This window comes from Aegilops tauschii, chromosome 3 (assembly GCF_002575655.3).
Source record: "Aegilops tauschii subsp. strangulata cultivar AL8/78 chromosome 3, Aet v6.0, whole genome shotgun sequence".
Taxonomy (NCBI): Eukaryota; Viridiplantae; Streptophyta; class Magnoliopsida; order Poales; family Poaceae; genus Aegilops; species Aegilops tauschii.
The window spans coordinates 477,166,355-477,185,235 of NC_053037.3; the positions used below are offsets into that span (position 1 = coordinate 477,166,355).

Genomic DNA, 18,881 nt, shown 5'->3' on the forward strand with positions numbered 1-18,881 from the left:
TTAGCTCTGCAGTCCTCTTGTAAGGACTGAACGTGGTCTATCACTGTACTTACATTAATAGCTACTCCCTCCATCCCATAATATAAGAACGTTTTGTACAGTACACCAGTGTTCAAAACACTCTTGTATTATGGGAAGAGGGATTGGTTCATTTTGTAGCATTCTGCATCTTATCTCCCTCGCTCACCATTTACTAAAAAAGATCAGATCTATATTTAATCTTACCAACAAGTAGAATACACACACAATGCCAGTGCAGAAGTGTAGCCCATTGCTCTTCTTAGTACATTTTGTCCTGTAACGCTTGTACTTCCAGGGATTGGTAGTTGATTATGTGGCATCAATCTGCATCTTATCTTCATTATCCTCTATCCCTTCCAGTATTATCATATCTATAATTACTCTCTACAAAATATAGAGTACATGCAATGCTTATGAAGAAGATTTTGTGCTGAAATTCTTGAGTTATCCTTCCCTTGACATGGAGAAGGGCATTATAAAGCCGGTGTTAACTGTTAATGTAAGTCAGTCCTTCTAAAGCCTTTATCCTCAACTGTTGTTTAATTTGCTCATACTCCCTATTGTTTACTGCTGTTTAGTTTGCTGTTTCTACCAAAATGCATGTTCGTAAGAACCGTAAGTTCTAAGTTTTACTTGTAAAACCAAATTCCTTATTCATACCATGCACATTACTTAATACTCCCTATATGTATGCTTGTTTTTGTGGATCTATAATCCAGTGTGTGGTGAAGCAGCCCACGTTTGCACCTTGTCATCTCCTGTTTTATCTTACTGATATGGCTGATGATATGAACAACATGCCATGCACATTATCAAAAATAGATACAATGATTTTCTTTGCCCTTCATCTATGCTTGTTATGTTGACATGGTAATCCAGTAGTGTGGTGAAGCTCCCCGCATTATGAACAATGCCAAATTATGCTATTGATATTTTGAACTTACTCTTTATTTTCTAATTTGAAATTGGATAGAATTGACAGAACAGTTATCATCTTTGTTTATACACGTGCAAAACCTGTCATCTCTCTGCTTTGTTTCAGGGTGATATGCCTGATGGCATGCACAAGTCTGCTGAAGGCTGTGAGACAAACCCAACATATATTGCAGCAAAGAAGGCAAAACATCTTGAAGATAGCGAGACAACCCCAAAGTCTTGTCTTGATGCAGTGTTCAAGTTACTTGAGACTAACAGTCGGACAAGCTCATAGAATTCGTTGTCTGAATCAGTTCGACTTCTTCAGTCCCAAGTTCTAGCAGAAAGGCATTCTGCAACTCAACTTCGACTTGAAGTCCTATCTCTAAGAAAGATTGCGGAGAACACCAATGAGAACCTCATCGCTAAACAGCTACACCTGGAAGCTATGACCGACATGCTAGGCCGGTCTCACAGCCTTGCTCAGCAGCTTGCACAGCAGTTCCCCCGCAAGGCTAACCTTTCTTGAACTGTCTTGGAAGTGGTCTCGGTTCAGTATTATTTTGTTACGCTGCAATGGTGCCCAGTTTTTGTAATCTGCATCTTCGTTGCGCTTTATGATCACTGGTGGCGAACTTCGATGCCCAGTGGATGTAATATACCTTAAATCCTTTATTGTATAGTGTAGGTTTATTCTTAGTTACTATGCCGTAATTTCTTTATTGTATAGAGTAGGTTTGTTCTTAATTCCTACTAGTTACTGCCGTCATTCGCTATCTGAAAAAAAAATCAGATGTAGTCGACCGGACCGAAACATTCGACTCTAACGGGCCAGGTTTTTAGCGGGCCACAATTGGGCCGGCCTGCGTCTTTCTTGGGCCTGAATGATTGGGGCCTTCACTCATTGTGCCAGGCCCAAACTTACACCGGCCTATATATATTTTTTGAGAACTTGTACAGTGGGAGAGACTCCCACTGTGTTTGTATTACTCAAAAAGTAAGGTACACTGTACAACCCATATTTACAAGTATCTCATCCACCACTTTGGGGGAGAGTGTGATTTGACCAAGTTCTAGATTGACTAGTGGGGTGGAAGATTGTATACAAAAGAGAGAATAAAGTCTCTCAAGTCTACTCTTGTTCTGTGTTGGAGAAGGGTGAAATCTTGCTTGAACCTATCAAGCCAGCCGTGGTATGTTGGAGGGATGCCTCTGAAGTGTTTGTTATTCCTTTCTTTCCATATGCTCCAAGCTGCTTGTAAGAAGATTTCCATGAACAGGGGTTTGTTCCAATCATTAGAGGCCTTGCTTATCCAGTGCAGTCTGGAGCCAGATTCTTCCCACATGATCCCTAGTTTGGACCAACAGTATTTGCTGAAAGGGCATTGGAAGATCATGTGTTCCACATCCTCTTCAACTTGCTGGTTGCACAAGAGGCAGCTGAAGTCATCTCCGATGTTGTAGTGCCTTCTCTTGAGCATGTTGCGAGTGTTTAGTCAGTCAGAGAGTAACAACCATCCAAACACCTTGATTTTTAGCGTGACTTTGGACTTCCAGAGCCAGTGGTAGGATTGGTGGGCCTTCACATCCCGAAAGTAGAATTTGTAGTATCTATTAGCTTTGAGGTCTGTCGAACCCCAACAATATACCCACCTGTCATGTGTGTGGGAGTCCTCAAGATTACCAATGTTGTCGGGTGGTTGGTGCGACATATGCCAACGGATGGCTTATCATTGTGGCTGCCAATAAGACGTCGCCGGTGCCTGGAAACGGGATGAGGCGAAGACATGCACGCCGGCGGATCTTACCCAGGTTCGGGGCTCTCCGAGGAGATAACACCCCTAGTCCTGCTCTGCGGGGTCTCGGCATGATCACTAGATCAGGAAAGGTAGCTACAATCGCTCCTAGAGCTGTTTGGGTTCAAGGGAGAAGAAGAACAAGGCCAGCTCTAACTTGTCTCTATCTATGGTGTGTGTGCTGTGCTTAGAAGCCAACCCTTTGCATGGGTGCTCCGGGGGGTTTATATAGGCCTACCCCCCGGGGGTACAATGGTAATCTGGCTGGGCACTGGTCCCAGCCGTCAGTGTCTACGCTCGCCGGCTTCTCCGCCGGCTGTTGGGTCCCGCCGACTGGTGGGTCCCACCGGCTGCCGGCTTCTTGGTCGACAGGCCGGCCCCACCGCCTAGGGTCTTGTCGGCGGCTGTTTACTGTAGCCTCACCCTTGATGATGAGGGCTTCGTCGAGGTAAGCGTGGCTACAGTGGGCCGCCTCGGGGGTTCTCACTGTAGCCTTACCTCGTCTTGTCTTCTTAATGGGGCACATGCTTCGAGGGAGGGGGTAGCCGGCTTCTGGGGGCCGGCTACGCCCTTGGCCGACTGGGGGAGGCTGGGCCGCCTTCATGCCTCTCTCTGGCTGAAGGGGCCCGCCGCCCGTGGGCCATACGGGAGTCTGTCGTGGATGACGTTGCGGCTAGCATGGCTACAGTGTCGAGCCGCACGGGAGACAGCCGTCCCGTACGGCCTCCTGTAGCCATGCCCGCCTCGGGCTTCGGGGGTAGTGGGCCGCACTATGGCCACACCCGTCTTGTCACCGTTATGTGGGAGTAGCTTTGGTGGTTGTGGTCTCGGCCGGCTTCTTGGAGTCGGTGCCCTTTGAGGCCGGCTTCCTGGAGTCGGCCACCCCGTGGTTGTCTTGGGGAGGGAGGTTGCTTGAAGCTGGGCCACCTTCCGTGAGTCGGCTTCAGAGGTAGCCGGCCAGGGAAGGGGGTCCAATGCTTGGAGTGCTTGGAGGCCCAAAGGCCTGATAATTTTTCTGAAGAACCAGGGGTAGTCGGTTAGGCTACCCGTGGCCATTTACTCCGACAGTAGTCCCCGAAGCTGATTGGGCTTCGAGGTTGAGTAGGAGTTGAGAAGCTCGATCAGCTTCCCATCTTAGCAAGCCGGCAGCTGGGAGCCGGCTTTGGTTAGGCGTGCCGCCTTGGTCGAAAACTTCCGGAGTCGGAGGGCGGGAGTTCGCCAGTGCGCGCACCGGGCCGCGGGCCGGCCACTGGCCGTCTGTGAACCACGTGGCCCCTCTTGGTCGGAAAGCCTGCCAGCCCACGCGCGCGACGGGACGTCGCCCCAGGGCGGGGGCCCACCACGTCCGCGCCCGGGCCTAGGCGCGGATTGTCTGCATCCCGAAACCGCCCGCACGTCTCATTGCAACAGTTTCGGCTCGCATTTATGCGCGATAATCGCGAGGCGTGGGGGGAGTGGGTGCAGTTATTCCCACGACTCCCCCCACGTTCGGCCTCCCCGGCCCTGCCTCGCGAAGCTATAAGTAGGGGGAGGTGGAGGGCGGCAGGCCCTCGCACGCTCCTCCTACTTCCACCATCTTCTTCGCTCGCCGTTTCTTGCGTCAGCGCCTCGCCGCCGTGCTCTTCCACTACGCATTCCTCCGCCGCCGTGCTTGCTTTCGCCATGCCTCCCGCCACAGAGCAGTATGGCGGGGATTGGGACGGCTCCAACGTCCACGACGACCACGTCGAGTTCCTCCGCAACACGCGGCGGCTGCCCAGCGCGGACAAGGTGGAGGTCCGTCTTGCGCCGGCGAAGGAAATTACGCCGGAGCCGCGGGAGGGCGAGCGGGTGGTCTTCCGCTCGCACTTCTTGCGTGGCTTCGGCCTGCCAGTGAGCGCCTTCTTCCGCTCCTGGCTCGATTTCTACCAGCTCCAGCCGCACCACCTCACCCCAAACGCGGTGGTGCTGGTGTCTGCCTTCGTCACCCTGCGCGAGGGCTACCTCGGCGTCCTCCCCACCCTCGAGCTCTGGGGGGAGTTCTTCTAGTCCAAGTTGGGCACGCGCATGCAGGGCGTGCCGACTCAGACTGGCGCCTTCATCGCGTCGTGGAGGTCGGTCGCCGACAACCCCTTCCCCGTCATCACGCTGATCCAATCGCTGAAGAAGTGGCAAAAATCATACTTCTGCGTGCGGAACATCGCCCCGCGGGGCGACTACATCAACCTGCCGGCTTACGTAGCCGGCCCACCAGCGGGCAGGCGGCCCCAGTGGTCCTTCCGGGCCGTGACTCTGACGCCGGCCGGGTCCGCAGCCATCGCCCGAGTGCGAGTGCTGACCCAGTCGGAGGGCTTGACGGGGCCCGACCTGCTGGCCGCATTCGTCACGCGCTGGGTTCTTCCGCTCCAGAGCCGGCCTCATCTGATCTGTCAGATGAGCGGCCAGCTCGATCCGAGCCGAATGTGCACCAAGGAGATGCCGCGCGAGGAGGTCGCCTATATGGTGAACTACCTTGCGAACTGCAAATTCTCCGAAGAGTGGCAGTTCGGCAAGGACCATACAGCCGAGCCAATCCACCGCCCACGGTATGCTTTCCTTGGCTCTTCTTTTTCTCTTGACTTTGTTGCCGAGTTCCTCTTGGCCGACTCTAACTTAGTCGGCTCATTTTTCGACAGAGCCCTCTGCTTCGGCCGGCCGGTGGGTCGGACGCGGAGCGTCGATTCGTCCCTGACCGGACCGAACACGATCTGGAGGACCCCGACTTGGGGCCGGCCGGCATGGACGACAACATCGAGCCGGGTGGTGGCCAAGCCGGCGGCGAAGCAGGCGGCTCCGGGCTCAGAGTCAGCTTCGACGACTGGCCGGACGACGATGAGACCGAAGTCGCCCCGCGCCGCCAGCCGGCATCTGGACGCGGCGCGGGTTCCTCCGCTGCACCACCTGCTCGGGGCGGAGGGCAAAAGCGTCGCGCCGCCCAGGGTTTGTTCGGCAGTCGGACGAAGAAACCCAGGGGCGGGGCGGCAGCAACCAGGCGGGAGGAGGCGGCCGCGAAGGCGGCCCGCTTCCGCAAGACGGTGAAGCAACCGCAGACCGTGTCGGCGTAAGTTCGAATTCTTCTGTGTTTACTCTTTTTCTTTCTTTTCTCTGGTGGTTCTTGAGCCCTTGTCTTTTTCTCCAATGATCAGAGCTCCGCTGTCGCTTGAGCGGGCGGCTGCTGCCTCCGTCGTCGAGTCGCCGAGGGGGTCTGGGAGCACCACCCGCCGTGTGGACCCCCGCGCCGAGCTTCAGGCGGCGACGGAACGGAACGCGCGGGAGGCACGGGAGGAGCAGGATGCGCGAGAGGCGGAGGCACGGAAGGCAGCCGCCGCTCAGGCGGCGCTGGAGGAGGAGGCGGCGAAGGTACTCGCCGACGCCGCTGCCAGGGCCCAAGCGGAGGCTGCAGCTGCAGAAGCAGCGGGGGAGGTCTTGATGGTCACCCCTCTGCGCGTTACGGCGCCGGGGTCCATGGAGCCCTCGCCAGAAGGAGCCAGCGGCGACCAGCCAGGGCTGGGGACAGATGACGACGTCATCATCCTGGATAGGGCGCCGGTGCCGACCCCGCCAACTGGGGCGGCTCAAGGCGGCCGGCCTGATCAGTCGCCTACACAGTCGGCGTGGGGCGAGCCGGCCGCGCGGACTGAGATGGCGATCCGGATGCCGCCGCGCCGGCGCGCGGGGAAGGCCGCGTCGGAGCCACAGAAGGCCGCGTCGGAGCCACAGCCGGCCGTGGGCTCCAGCTCGTCGGCCCAGGATGCGGAGGCGGCCAGCGCAACCTCAGGGTGGACGCCAGGCGGAGGGACGGCCATGATGAATGTGGCTGCGCAGGACGTCCGGACCCGGCTCCAGGGCCAAGCTGCGGCGCTGAGGCAGTTCACCGACGAGTTCCTTGCGACGCGGGCGGCCATCCGGGTCAGTCTTCCCATCTTGCTTCTTCTTGGTCTTGATTTCTTCTTGATCTTGATTTCTTCTTGATCTTGATTTCTTCTTGATCTTGATTTCTTCCGTGGGGGCGCGTCAGCGCACCCACTGGGTGTAGTCCCCGAGTTCCGAGTCGGCTGCTGAGCAGTCGGCTTGGAACTTCTTGTTGGATTTGTCTTTGCTATTCTTGTTCTTACTCCGATCTTCTGTCTATCTTGCAGGACTACCACAATCTTCGTGCGGCCGCCTTCAACTCCCAGGCCCGGGAGCTGACCCAGAGGACCGCCGACCTTACTGAGAGCCGAGGTACGTGCTTAGTTATTTATCTCATGTGGGGGCGCATCAGCGCACCCACTGGGTGTAGTCCCCGAGATTCGGGCCGACTGCTGAGCAGTCGGGTCGGATCTTCCTTGACGACTTCCTCTTACCGTTCTTTCTTCTTCTGCCGTCTCTGCAGCTGCCAACGCCAGTCTGAGGGCACAGCTGGGGGAGTCCTAGACTGCCCTTCGTGCCAAGGACGCCGAGCTCGCCGCCTTGGTGCAGGAACGCGACCGCCTGGCCAAGAAGTTGGCCGACCAGGAGGAAGGCCACAAGGCGGCTCTGAAGGCGGTGCAGGATCGCGAAGCCGCCCTCCAGGCCGAGTACGAGACGGAGGCGGCTGGTTGGGCTGAAGCCAGGCAAACTTTGATCTCTGGCTACGGTCAGATCGAAGATCTGGTTGACGGTAAGCCGCCTACCTCTTCGTCCTTCCTTGCCATCTGCCACTTTTGGCTTGTTTTCTGATTTTGGTGTTCTTTTCTTCCTTTCTTGCGCAGAATATTTCCCTGGCTATTCTACTGCCGCCAACCAGACCATCGAGGCTCGTCGTCAAGCGCGAAGGCAGCCTGGCTTTGAGATCTCGCCAACCGCCGGCCGTTCGCTGGAGGAGCAGCTCTTGGCGATCCAGGCCCGCATCCAGCCGGCTCACCGACTGCTCCGCCGTCTTCAGCGTGCCGGGGCGCAAGTCTTGGCCACCCTCTGGCCCGGCCAAGTGGTTCCTCGCACCCCCAGTCGGACTGCCGACTGCCTGGAGGTGGCAGTCGGCCGCTTTGAAGCTTGGAAGGCCTCGGCGGCTCGCTCCGGTGCCAGGCGGGCGCTGGAGTTCGTCAAGGCCTGGTATCCTGGCCGGAGCCTGGATCAGCTGGCCACCTGGCGGCAGCAAGCCGACACAGAGCTGGAGCCGGCGCGGTCGGCCATCATCCGGCGGGCTTCGGCAATCGCCGACTACACCGACATCAGCGTCTTCGCCCCCGAGGTGGACGATAACGGTGTCGCCTAGCCGGAGGAGTGGTTCGGTCTGAACCCGGCGGACGGCGAAGACTCGGCGGAGGAGATCGACTCCAGCGACGAGGGTGAAGAAGAGGAGGAGGAGGGTGAAGACGCCGAGCCGGCTGGTGGAGCAGCCGGCCAGCCTCAGCCTGACCGCGCCTCCAACACCACGTCGTGCGCGAGTGCGTCGCCTGCCGTAGGTGGTGATCAAGCCGAGACCCGCTAGGCGGCCACTCCTTCAGCCGGCGAGGCCGCCTTCACCGACCAGCTCGGCCTCCGCACCGCGCCTTAGTCTGCCATCTTTTGTTTTCCTGTCTTGTTACTTTTGGAACAATGTTTGGTTAAGTCTGCACAATTCCACCCACTGGGTGTATTCGAACTTATGTCTGTTGCTAGCCTGTTGGGGGCTTTATATGTATATATAACTTATGCATGCATTTGGCCTTTCCTTGTACTTTGCTTTTTATCCTTCCGTTGTTTCCTTTGCCGCCCTCCCTTGGTTGCCGCCTCCCCAGTCCAACAGTTGCTCTCAATCTGTAGCTGGAGGAGTGCTTGGCCAATTGGGGGGGAAGTACTTTAGCTTTGATGGACTAAAGCTAAGTGTTTAGGAAGCCGGCCAGCCGGTTGTTTTGACAGCCGGCAGGCATGTTTGGAGGCCGTCTCTTTGCTATATAGGTTCGTTGTTCCTTAGCCATTTTTCGTGTGGGCATCCTTTCTACCTTGCCTCTTGCTAGTCGGACAGTCGGTTCTTCGAGCTGCGACTTTCAACAAGAGAGGACTCGGGAGCCGGCACACTACTTTTCTGACTTCAGGTAGAACTTTCAATATAGCTCAAGGCGGCCAGTCCCCGGGCCGACTAGTCGAACCCGGTGCCAGACAAGAATTCAACATGTAATAATACATTCATGGATATGACACTTGTCATTCATAGATAAACAAAGGCAGTCCCCGAGTACTGTTCGGGGGGCCTGTTGGTTTGTACTTAATACAAAAGGGTAGCATGATACATACTGCTTTCAACTGTAAAATCGTCTTAGGAGGTTTGCGTTCCATGGTCGCTCCGACTCCTTGCCGGAGTCGTCTCTCTTGCGTGCTCTTGGTTTTTGCGCGTCGATCAAGTAGTATGAGTCGTTGCCGAGTGCCTTGCTGACGACGAAGGGGCCTTCCCAAGGGGCCGAGAGCTTGTGCTGGCCGGCTGTTCGCTGGATCAGCCGGAGCACAAGGTCGCCCTCTTGGAAAGATCTTGGCTTGACCTTGCGGTTGTAGTAGCGGCGCAGCCCTTGCTGGTAGATGGCGGACCGGCTGAGTGCTAACAGCCGGCCTTCTTCCAGGAGGTCGACACCGTCTTCTCTTGCTTCCTTGGCCTCCTCCTCCGTGTACATGGTGATCCGAGGCGAGTCAAACTCGATGTCTGTTGGGATGACAGCCTCGGCACCATACACGAGGAAGAATGGAGTGAAGCCGGTTGACTTGTTGGGTGTAGTGCGCAAACTCCAAAGGACAGCCGACAGCTCATCGAGCCAGCAGCCGGCCGATCGCTCCAGTGGTACAACTAGTCGAGGCTTGATGCCGGAGAGGATGAGTCCATTTGCTCACTCGACCTGGCCGTTTGACTGCGGGTGGGCAACGGACGCTAAGTCCAGTCGGATGCCCTGCGTCGCGCAGAAACGTGACAGTGCTCCTTTGGCAAAGTTCGTGCCGTTGTCGGTGATGATGCTGTGCGGCACGCCGTACCGAGTAGTGATGTCAGTGATGAATGTCACGGCAGTCGGCCCGTTCAGCTTCTTAATCGGCTTTGCTTCGATCCACTTTGTGAACTTGTCCACAGCGACCAGTAGATGTGTCAAGCCGCCGCGGGCTGTCTTGAAAGGGCCCACCATGTCCAGTCCCCAGACGGCAAAAGGCCAGGTGAGGGGAATGGTCTTGAGTGCAGAAGCCGGCAGGTGTTGCTTGGAACTAAAAAGTTGGCATCCTCTGCAGCTCTTGACTATTTCTTTAGCATCCTCCAAGGCAGTCGGCGAGAAGAAACCATGGCGGAAAGCCTTGGCCACGAGTGATCTTGAGGCTGCGTGGTGGCCGCATTCGCCTTGGTGGACGTCTTTGAGGATTGCCACTCCCTTTTCTGGCTCAACACAACGCTGGAAGACTCCAGTGATGCTGCGCTTCACAAGCTGTCTGTTGATTATCGTGTATGCTGTGGCTCGTCGTTGCACTAGTCTTGCTGAGATCTCATCAGCCGGCAGCTCTCTGCTGACTAGGAACTTGAGGATGGGCTGGGCCCATGACGGAGCTGTGACTTCTTCTTCTGTTAATGTGGCCACCATGACTCGGGTGGGTGGGTTGGGCGGCGCGGAATTGGAGTCGGCCATCGCTTCTTGTGTCGTTGCAGTCCCCAGGCCGACTGCTGCAGTCCCCGGGCCGGGTTCTGAAGTCCCCAGGCCGGGTGCGACTACGGCAGTCCCTGGGCCAGTTGTCGAAGTCCCCGTGCCGCCTGCGGGGTTTCTCTAGTCGGATCCGGCTGTATCTGGCGCAGGCGGTACGAAGATGGAATCCGACTCTGGAGACGGCTTGACGGACGGCTTGAGGAGGCGCTGGAGGGAGACGCCAGTCGGTATGGCTTGTCGGGTGGAGCCGATCCGTGCTAGGGCATCTGCTTGGTCGTTGTCGGCCCTTGGCACGTGAAGGAACTCGCACCCTTCAAAGTATCCGCTTATCTGCTGGACGAGGAATCGGTAGCTCGCCATGTTCGCGTCCTTGGCATCCCAGTCGCTAGACGATTGCTGGACCACCAAGTCTGAGTCGCCGTAGCACAGGATCCGGCGTATGCCAAGTTCTTTGGCTAGCCGGAGCCCATGTACGAGCGCCTCGTACTCGGCCACATTGTTGGAGGCGGCGAAGTGGATCTGCAGCGTGTACTTGAGCTTGTCGCCTTTGGGAGAGGTGAGGACGATGCCGGCTCCCAAACCGGTGCGCATCTTGGACCCGTCAAAGTGCATCCGCCAATGGGTAGAGTCGGGAGCCAGCGGTAGGTACTGGGTCTCGGCCCAGTCGACGAGGAAGTCGGCCAATGCTTGCGACTTGATGGCGGTGCGGGGTTGGTAGAAGATTGTGTAGGGCGCCAATGCAATGGCCCATTTAGCCACCCGGGTGGATGCATCTCGGCTGCCTATGATCTCGGCGAGCGGGGCACTGCACACGACCATGATGGGGTGCTCTTGGAAGTAGGGCTTCAGTTTCTTGGCAGCGAAGTACACCCCATAGCACATCTTCTGGTAGTGCGGGTAGTTTTGCTTAGAGCTGGATAGCACTTCGCTGAGATAGTACACTGGCCTCTGGACTAGCTGGGCTCGGCCTTCCTCCGGGCGCTGGACCACAACAACAGTGCTAACGACTCGGCTAGTCGCGGCGATGTAGAGGAGCATGGGCTCCTTCTCAGTCGGCGCTGCCAGGACAGGCGGAGTGGTCAGCATTTTCTTCAACTCATGGAAGGCTTGGTCGGCTTGGTCGTTCCACTCGAAGTGAGTGGACTTCTTCATGAGTCGGTACAGGGAGAGAGCCTTCTCTCCTAGTCGGCTGATGAAACGATTCAGGGAGGCTAAGCAGCCAGTAAACTTCTGCACATCTCGCAGTTTGGTGGGAATCTCCATCCTCTCGATGGCCTTGATCTTGACGGGGTTGCATTCGATGTCGCGCTCGGAGACCAGGAAGCCCAGCAGCTGGCCGGCTGGCACTCCGAACACGCACTTCTCAGGATTGAGCTTGATTTGGAATCGGCGCAAGTTGGCGAATGTTTCTTTCAGGTCTTCCAGCAAGGTACCGAGCTTCTCTGTCTTCACCACAATGTCGTCTACATAGACGTGGGCATTTCTGCCGAGTTGTTTCAAGAGGCATTTCTACATGCAACGCTGAAAAGTGGCACCGGCATTCCTCAAGCCGAATGTCATAGTCAGGTAGCAGAAAGCTCCAAAGGGTGTGATGAAGGCAGTCTTCAGGCGGTCAGCCGGGTCCAACTTGATCTGGTGGTACCCTGAGTACGCATCCAAAAAACTCAACAGCTCGCATCCGGCTGTGGAGTCTATTACTTGGTCAATCCGTGGCAGAGCAAACGGATCCTTTGGGCAGGCCTTGTTCAAACTGGTGTAGTCTATACACATGCGCCACTTGTTATTCTTCTTCAGAACTAGAACTGGGTTGGCAAGCCATTCTGGAAAGAACACTTCCATGATAAAGCCAGCGGCAAGGAGCCGGGCTATCTCTTCTCCCACGATTCTTCGCTTCTCTTCGGACAGTCGGCGGAGGGGTTGCTTGACCGGCTTCGCGTCGGCTCGGACATGTAATTTGTGCTCGGCGAAATCCTTCGGGACACCCGGCATGTCCTTTGGGGACCATGCAAAGATGTCTCGATTCTCACGGAGGAAGTCGACGAGCTCGCCTTCCTATTTACTGTCCAAGTTCGCCCCAATGACAGCGAACCTCTCCGGGTTCTCCGGGTCCAGAGGTATCTTCTTTGTCTCTTTGGCAGGCTGGAAGGAGCCCTGCGCATCACAATCCTTGGGGTTGGGGGACAGGGCCGGCTGCTTGCCGGCCATGGCCACAACCCGTTCCAACATCTTCTTCTCTTCTGCCACCACGAGGGACTCGGCCAGCCGGCTGCTGGCCATGGCGCACTCGATGGACTTCTTGTAGTCGCCGGCTACCGTGATGATCCCCTTCAAGCTCGGCATCTTCATCTTCAGGTAGGCGTAGTGGGGCACAGCCATGAACTTGGCCAGAGCAGGTCGGCCAAGCGGTGCATGATAGGGGCTCTCCAAATCCACTACCTCGAACCATATTGCTTCTCGGCAGAAATGATCTTTGTCTCCGAAGAGAACATCCATTTTGATCTTGCCGATTGGGGAGCAAGACAGGCCGGGGACGATACCATGGAAGACGGTGCGGCTCGGCATGAGCTGCTTCGCTTTGATGTTCAGCTTCTCCATGGTATCGTGTTGATACTGCTTCCGCCATCTATCAGGACGCGGGAGAATCGGGCAGCTCGCCTCTCCGTCGCGAGGGTGACGTCCAAGACCATTGCATAGGAGCCAGGCGAAGGCATCACCTCTGGGTGGTCGGCCTGGCTCCAGCTGATCGGCTTCTCTGACCAGTGCATGAACTCGGGGGTGCTGGAGGCGACTGCATTCACTTCTTGATGCTGTCGGCGTCGGCTGCGCTTGTCGTCGGCTTGACTGGTGAAGACGACGTAGGCGGCGTGCTCTTTGGGGAATTCGTCTTGGATGGCGCCGACTGCCGGCCGAGCCGCCGGCTGCTGGGGGGCTGGAGGCGGCGGGCCGGGAGGCGGAGGCGGCAACATCCCCTCGCCCTTGGTGATGCGGGTGAGCCAATGGCATTTCCGGGTTGTGTGGTTGGATGGCTTCGCACCGCTGTGGAATTTGCAGGGGGCATCAAGAGCCTGTTCGTAGGAGAAGGCCGGCTGCCAAGGCAGCCGGCCGCCCTTCTTCTTGGGAGCGGGCCGTTCTTCGGGCTGCTGATCTTCAACGGTGGCCACCTGCCGACTGGAGGAAGTCGGCATGGGGGCCTTGCGCTTGTGGTCGTTCTGGTAGGGGCGCCAATTAGGGTCGCTAGCCGGCGTCTTAGGAGCCGGAGCAATCACCTTCCCCGAGGCGTCTACTCGGAGCTCGGTCTTCATTGAGGAGTCGGCGGTGGCGTACTTGTCGGCGATGACCAGTAACTCGTCGAGGGTAGCCGGCTCGTCGCAGAGGAGTCGGTGCTTGAGGAGGGTGCCCTCTCGGCACCCGGCGGTGAAGTACTCGATGGCCTGGACCTCATGCACTCCCTCGCAGGAGTTGCGGAGCTCTGCCCACCGCGTGAGGTAGTCACGGGTCGACTCGTTGGGCCCTTGGACGCAGAGGGAGAGCTGGCGAGGCTTGGGAGGCCGCTTGTAGGTGCTAGTGAAGCTGCGGACAAAGACTTCTGTGAAGTCCAGCCAACTGTTGATGCTGTAGGGCTTGAGGCTGTTGAGCCATGTGCACGCCGTGCCTTGCAGCATGAGGGGGACGTACTTCACGGCGACGCGCCGATTGCCGTTGGCTATGCTGACGGCCGTGGAGTAGTCGATGAGCCAATCTTCCGGCTTCACGGAGCCGTTGTACTTGGGCGTGTCTCTGGGGAGCGAGAACCCTTTGGGGAAGGGCTCATCGCGGATGCGGGGGCCAAAGCATGGCGGGCCGACATCATCTTCTTCTTCTAACGCCAAGGATCGAGCAAGGCGGTCGATCCTGTGGCGGGCGTCGTTCTCGCCGACTCCTTCTCGGCGGCCGAGTCGGTCGCCAAGAGTCGGGTGCGTGATAGGCGGCGGAGTGAGGCGTCTTTCTCTTCGAGGCGGGGAGGAGGCAGATTTCCTTGGTGCTCTACTGCTCGAAGGCGGCCCTCCGCGTCGCGCTCGATGGTGATGCGAGTCCGGCTGCGGCTGGCAGCCGGCTCCTTGTCTTTCTTCTGGCGCGCGCCGCTCGCAGTCGGCGAGCGGGACGTCGCGGCGTGCTCCCGGCGCGGGGGATGACTATCAGCACGGGCGCCGGCTTCGTGCCGTTCTGCAGCCGCGTCGATCAGCTGCTGGATCCGTCTTGTCATGTAGGGGAGCTCATCGGCTCCCAGCCCATTGAGCTCTTCTGCGGCCGCCTGGGCGGCTCGCAAATTCTCGAGCGGGGTGGCGTAGAGAGGGCGATCTACCCCCAGCATGCTGGCGACGGCCGCGCCGTGCTTCTGGACGAAGCCGGCTCGGCTCGGGCCGCTAGGCGGCGGCGTACCGAAGGCGGCGCGGTCGACTTCACGCTGGTGGGCCTCGGTGAGGCATCTCATGGAGGCTATCTTCTGGACCTCCGCGATGAGGGCGAGGCGGCGTGCCTCCAGGGTCTCGGCGTCGGCATCGGCCGGGATGGGGACGGAGAGGTCGTGCATCGCCGCTTGCAGGGCGTCGTGGGCGTTCTCGCCCGAGTTGGCGACGTGGCTGATGACCAGCACTTCGGTGACAGCGCTGCTGCCGCTGTCAGCTCGAGGGAGGGGGTCGTCGAAGACCACCACGTCGGAGGGGTAGGCGTCAAGCGATGCCGTGTCAGAGTCGACAAGCATCGGGTCGGTGGAGCCGACCGACTCCACATCTGCAGCAGGCTCGCTGGAGACGTGAAGCTGGTCGAGGAGGCTGACGAGGCGACTCTCGGGGTAGTCCGTGCCTGCGTCGGACGCAGGCTCGTCGGAGATGCGAGTCTCGCCGAGCAGATCAGCGAGGCAGCTCGCTGCGCAGGCGTCATCGGCGCCTTGCAGTGCGTCGAGGCAAACGCCATCGGGCGCAGCTGGCTGGCTGCGCTCGCGGGGGAGGAAGAAGGTTCCCGTCCAGAACAGGTCTCCGGACGACGGTGCACCTGGCCCCACGGTGGGCGCCAAATGTCGGGTGGTTGGTGCGACATATGCCAACGGATGGCTTATCATTGTGGGTGCCAATAAGACGTCGCCGGTGCCTGGAAACGGGATGAGGCGAAGACATGCACGCCGGCGGATCTTACCCAGGTTCGGGGCTCTCCGAGGAGATAACACCCCTAGTCCTGCTCTGCGGGGTCTCGGCATGATCACTAGATCAGGAAAGGTAGCTACAATCGCTCCTAGAGCTGTTTGGGTCCAAGGGAGAAGAAGAACAAGGCCAGCTCTAACTTCTTTCTATCTATGGTGTGTGTGCTGTGCTTAGAAGCCAACCCTTTGCATGGGTGCTCCGGGGGGTTTATATAGGCCTACCCCCCGGGGGTACAATGGTAATCCGGCTGGGCACTGGTCCCAGGCGACAGTGTCTACGCTCGCCGGCTTCTCCGCCGACTGGTGGGTCCCGCCGGCTGCCGGCTTCTTGGTCGACAGGCCGGCCCCACCGCCTAGGGTCTTGTCGGCGGCTGTTTACTGTAGCCTCGCCCTTGATGATGAGGGCTTCATCGAGGTAAGCGTGGCTACAGTGGGCCGCCTCGGGGGTTCTCACTGTAGCCTTACCTCGTCTTGTCTTCTTAATGGAGCACATGCTTCGAGGGAGGGGGTAGCCGGCTTCTGGGGGCCGGCTACGCCCTTGGCCGACTGGGGGAGGCCGGGCCGCCTTCACGCCTCTCTCTGGCTGAAGGGGCCCGCCGCCCGTGGGCCATACGGGAGTCTGTCGTGGATGACATTGCGGCTAGCATGGCTACAGTGCCGAGCCACACGGGAGACGGCCGTCCCGTACGGCCTCCTGTAGCCATGCCCGCCTCGGGCTTCGGGGGTAGTGGGCCGCACTGTGGCCACACCCGTCTTGTCACCGTTATGTGGGAGTAGCTTTGGTGGTTGTGGCCTCGGCCGGCTTCTTGGAGTCGGTGCCCTTTGAGGCCGGCTTCCTGGAGTCGGCCACCCTGTGGTTGTCTTGGGGAGGGAGGTTGCTTGAAGCTGGGCCGCCTTCCGTGAGTCGGCTTCAGAGGTAGCCGGCCAGGGAAGGGGGTCCAATGCTTGGAGTGCTTGGAGGCCCAAAGGCCTGAAAATTTTTCTGAAGAACCAGGGGTAGTCAGTTAGGCTACCCGTGGCCATTTACTCCGACAAATGTGTAGCACTTTTTATTGCAGGTCACGGACTTCTCCATGTGCTTGCACTGAAAGGGGAAGATGAAACGTTTCATGGAGGGAGGTGGATCCCAAGAAATCTTTCACAGAGATATCCTCATTTAATGCAAAGGAGAAGGCCCGCGGGTGCGATTCTTCCAGCACAGATTCCAACCATAGGTCTTTCCACATAAGAACCGTGTCTCCCACATGTACAATTGTCCTGGATATACCTCGATATACTGGTGTGAGTTTCAGCACGTCTCTCCACCAGAATGATCCACATGGATCCGACGTGTGTGGGATCTTGTGCGTGTAGTATGTTGTCCATATCAACTCCACCCAAGGCAAGTCATGGTGGTTGTAAAATTTGTGAAGATATTTGAGGAGAAGGGCCTCGCTTTGGACATGGAGATTGATGATACCGAGACCACCACTTTGTTTTGGTCGGCAAACCATGTCCCAAGCCGCAAGGGAGTTACATTTATCTCCTTGCTCCGTTTTTCTTGTCCAAAGGCACTTTCTTCTGAGTTTATCAAGCAGCTCTAGAATCTTCGGTGGGAGTTTGAGGGTACAGAGAGCGAATATGGTGAGCGAAGTGATCATCGTGTTGAGGAGCGACAACTTTGCACCATATGACATCAATGTTAGAGTGCTGGTCATTCTTCTTTCCATCGTGCAGACTAGAGGCATAAGATCTTGGACCATAGGTTTGGTTATTCCGAGAGGCAATCCCAAGTACGTGAAGGGCATAGAGCCTACCTTACAGCCGAAGATGGAGGCGATGTCATTGTAGCAATCGGGCTCGCAGTTGATTGGGATTAAGGTGGACTTCTGGAAATTAATTTTTAAACCAATGGAAGCAGCATAGTCTGAAAGAATGCCCTTGATTGTCCTGGCTTGTTCAGCGAAGGCTGGAAGTAGAATAATCGTGTCGTCGGCATATTGGATCACAGGGTAGTCATGCTGGTTTGGTCTCTGAAACGGTAGCTGAATTCAGCCTTGTCGGAACGCGTCATTAATAGCAGCTTGCAGGAGGTCAGCTGCAAGAACGAAGATGAGGGGTGACAAAGGGTCACCTTGACGAACACCACATTTGCAGAGAAATTGTCGACCTGGAATACTGTTAAGGAGGACTGAGGATTTTCCGGATAAGAAGATACATTTGATCCAATCCAGCCATTTGGCGTTAAACCCCATGTGCTCCATAATTTTAATCATGGCATCATGCTCGATCGTGTCGAATGCTTTGGCGAAATCAAGTTTGAGCAAGACGATCTTCTGTTTTGAAGTTTGGCATTGATGTATGTACTCGAATGCCTAGGCCAAACAATCTTGTATGGATCTACCTTTGATGAATCCGTACTGATTTCGATGGACAATTGTAAGAATGAGTTTTTGGAGCCGATTTGCGAGCAGTTTCGTGATTACCTTGAGGCCGCAGTTGAGTAAAGTAATTGGCCGAAAATCAGAAACTGTCTCAGGTGATCGAACTTTGGGTATGAGTGTAATAAATCCATCATTAATGCTTTCAAGATTGAGGCCACCCTCATAGAATTGATTATAGAGTTCATAGAAGTCCTCTTTAATTAAGGGCCAGCATTTTTCAGAAATAAGCCAGTGAAGCCATCCGGACCAGGTGCTCGGTCAGCCGGCATTTCCTTGATGACAGCATCTATTTCATTCGTGGTGAAAGGCATTGTCAGCTGATCCAGACCCTCTACCTTTTTGATGATGTTTTGCAAGTTGAATTTCATTTGGAATTCACTGGATTTTCCCAGTCTATCTTTGAACGTTTGGTATATGATCGCCTCTTTGCTTGCATGATCATCAGCCAATGTGCCATCAGGCAATTTCAGAGTGGGGATCGTGTTGCGTCTAAATCTTTTCGAGGCCATCGCCTTTAAGAACTTCGGGTCTTCATCACCCAGTTTAACCCAGCGAATGGTGCATCTCTTTTGCCAGTATTGCCTTTGGTAATTCAATAGACGTAAGATGTGTTTCTTCAGAATTTTCCTAAAATTATGTTCTGGCGTAGATAACAATCGGAGGTTTTCTAGGGCATCAATGTTGGCCAGAGCAAGATTAGAATTGTCAATTGCCACCTTCAGCTTAGAGATTCTTTTGCTCCACTTTTTTAACTCATATCTGAGGGCTTTGAACTTTCTACTCAGGATAGTGGCCGCATTTGCATTGGCATTCTGTCTAGTTGGGCCTTTTGTCGACCCAGCGCTTAGTTTGGCCCAGGTAGCGTTGGGCCATTAACAGGATGAATATTGTACTGGCCTGTTACGGCCGAGATGAAACCACG

General features: G+C 56.5%; 1 pseudogene; it reads right to left on the bottom strand.

Annotated features, from left to right (window-relative positions):
• Positions 1 to 1,447: 1,447 nt before the first annotated feature.
• LOC120975936 (uncharacterized) lies at positions 1,448 to 18,468 on the bottom strand (annotated as a pseudogene).
• Between the last annotated feature and the right edge of the window lie 413 nt (positions 18,469 to 18,881).